The sequence below is a fragment of the Sinocyclocheilus grahami genome, unplaced genomic scaffold, assembly GCF_001515645.1.
Source record: "Sinocyclocheilus grahami isolate Dianchi unplaced genomic scaffold, SAMN03320097.WGS_v1.1 scaffold1572.1, whole genome shotgun sequence".
Classification (NCBI taxonomy): domain Eukaryota; kingdom Metazoa; phylum Chordata; class Actinopteri; order Cypriniformes; family Cyprinidae; genus Sinocyclocheilus; species Sinocyclocheilus grahami.
The window spans coordinates 155269-158549 of NW_015506751.1; positions in this window are offsets into that span (position 1 = coordinate 155269).

The window sequence follows — 3281 nt, forward strand, 5'->3', positions numbered from 1 at the left end:
ATATATACACACACACACACACACACTGGTCCACCGGCCATAAATCTGAACAGTTTTTAGTTTTATTTTAGCCGATCTCTGTTCCAGACTTGCAAACAAACTGCTCTGCACTCATTTTAAAATGTAACTTGTGTGGAAATATTGCAAAGTCTGTAAACAGGATGTTAACACAGGCACATGTGTCATGCTGAATACTAACGAAAAGAGGAGAACGGAGATGTGCTAGCAGAGATAACACTGTAACAAGCTCAATATTACAGCCATGGCCAAAAGTTTTGATAATGACACAAATATTAATTTTCACAAAGTCTGCTGCTACAGTGTTTTCAGATATTTTTGTCAGATGTTACTATGGTATACTGACGTATAATTACAAGAATGTCATAAGTGTCAAAGACCTTTATTGACAATTACAATAAGTTTATGCAAAGACTTTATGCAAAGACACTTTGCAGTGTTGACCCTTCTTTTTCAAGACCTCTGCAATTTGCCCTGGCATACTGTCTATTAACTTCTGGGCCACATCCTGACTGATGGCAGCCCATTCTTGCATAACCAATGCTTGGAGTTTGTCAGAATTTGTGGGTTTTTATTGTCCACCCACCTCTTGAGGATTGACCACAAGTTCTCAATGGGATTAAGGTCTGGGGAGTTTCCTGGTCATGGAACAAATTTTTGTTCCCGAAGCCACTTAGTTATCACTTTTGCCTTATGGCAAGGTGCTCCAGCATGTTGCAAAAGGCACTGTTCATCACCAAACTGTTCTTGGATGGTTAAGAGAAGTTGCTCTCGGAGGATGTTTTTGTACCATTCTTTATTCATGGCTGTGTTCTTGGGCAAAATTGTGAGTGGGCCCACTCCCTTGGCTGAGAAGCAACCCCACACATGAATGGTCTCAGGATGCTTTACAGTTGGCATGACACAGGACTGATGGAAGCGCTCACCTTTTCTTCTTCGGACAAGCTTTATTCCGGATGCCCCAAACAATCAGAAACGGGATTCATCAGAGAAAATGACTTTACCCCTGTCCTCAGCAATCCAATCCCTGTAACTTTTGGAGAATATCAGTTTGTCCCTAATGTTTTTTCTGGAGAGAAGTGGGTTCTTTGCTGCCCTTCTTGACACCAGGCCATCCTCCAAAAGTCTTCGCCTCACTGTGCGTGCAGATGCACTCACTCCTGCCTGCTGCCATTCCTGAGCAAGCTCTGCACTGGTGGTGCCCTGATCCCGCAGCTGAATTAACTTTAGATGGTCCTGGCACTTGCTGGACTTTCTTGGGTGCCCTGAAGCCTTCTTCACAGCAATCGAACCTCTCCCCTTGAAGTTCTTGATGAACCGATAAATGATTGCAATCTTACTAGCAGCATTATCCTTGCCTGTGAATCCCTTTTTGTGCAAAGCAATGATAACGGCACGTTTCCTTGCAGATAACCATAATTAACAGAGGAAGAACAATGATTTCAAGCACCACCCTCCTTTTAAAGCTTACAGTCTGTTATTCTAACCCAATCAGCATGACAGAGTGATCTCTAGCCTTGTCCTCATCAACACTCGCACCTGTGTTAATGAGAGAATCACTGACATCATGTCAGCTGGTCCTTTTGTGGCAAGGCTGTGATACAGTGGAAATGTTTTTTTGGGATTAAGTTAATTTTCATGGCGAAGAGGGACTTTGCAATTAATTGCAATTCATCTGATCACTCTTCATAACATTCTGGAGTATATGCAAATTGCCATCATAAAAACTGAGGCAGCAGACTTTATTAAAATTATTATTTGTGTCATTCTCAAAACTTTTGGCCACAACTGTATGCTGGAAGAAAAATATAAACATTAATTTGGATTCTATATGTATCGCTAAAGGGAACTGATATTCTTCAGAAAAGTATCCATGCTACTTTTTTTTCCTCGTATCTCCTTTTAAAATAGTAGCCTATAAATAAAAAAATATATAAATAAATTAAAGAATGTAAATACATGTAAAAGCCTCTCATTGCAAAAACCCTTGAATGCATTGTGTTCAACCAAGTCTCTGCCTTTCCCACACAGAACAACCTCCTCGACAGCAACCAGTCTGCTTTCAGGAGTGGACATTCAACCGAGACTACCTTGCTCTCAGTTGTTGAAGTCCTAAGACTGGCAAGAGCGGATTCCAAATCTTCAATACTTATCTTGCTGGATCTCTCCACTGCTTTTGACACAGTTAACCACCAGGTCCTCCTGTCAACCCATTTGGCAAAGGACATCTCAGGAACCACACTCCAGTGGGGTGAGTCTTATCTCTCAGCTAGGTCCTTCAAGTTTCAAGGCGAGGTGTCCAAGTCGCAACATCTAACTACTGGGGTGCCTCAGGGTTCAATTCTTGGACCACTTCTCTTCCCTGTCTACATGGCATCACTAGGTTCTGTCATTCAGAAACATGGCTTTTCATATCACTGCTATGTTGATGACACTCAACACTACCTCTCATTCCATCCTGATGATCCGACGATAACTGCTCGCATCTCAGCTTGTCTAACTGACATTTCTTGCTGGATGAAGGACCATCATCTTCAACTCAACCTTGCCAAGACAGAACTGCTTGTGGTTCCATCAAACCCATAGTTTCATAAATTTCACTATCCGGTTAGGCACATCAGCCATAACTCCTTCAAAAACAGCCAGAAACCTTGGAGTTATGATTGATGATCAGCTGACTTTCTCAGACCACATTTATAAAACTGCTCGGTCCTGCAGGATTTGCTTTATTCAACATCAAGAAGATATGGGCCTTTCTTTTGGGACATGCTTCACAACTCCTTGTTCAAGCTCTTGTTCTGTCCAGGCTGGACTATTGCAATGCTCTCTTGGCAGGTCTTCGAGCCAGTTCTACCAAACCTTTGCAATTAATCTATCTTCAAGAATCGCCTAAAAGCACATCTCTTCCATCTTACTTGACCCTCTAACTCTAGCACTCTCTATTCTAATTCTATTCTTAAAAAAAAAAAAAAACTTGCCCCTTTTAGACTTGCACTCTATTCATTTACTAACTGCTTGTTCTCTTAAAAAAAAAACACTAGCTTCTCTAATCTTTTTGTATTCTATCTATTTTTTCTTCTTTTTATTTATTATACAATTTAACAAAAGGAAAAAAAGGCCTCCAACACTAGCTTGCTCTATTCTGTCTGTTTTATTTTTATTTATTATATAATTAGAAAAAACAATAATATTTCAGAGATATTAAACAATCATCTCAGGTAAGTGTATTTTTCCTTCCCTCTCAGGCAGAGTCAGGTAGGCGG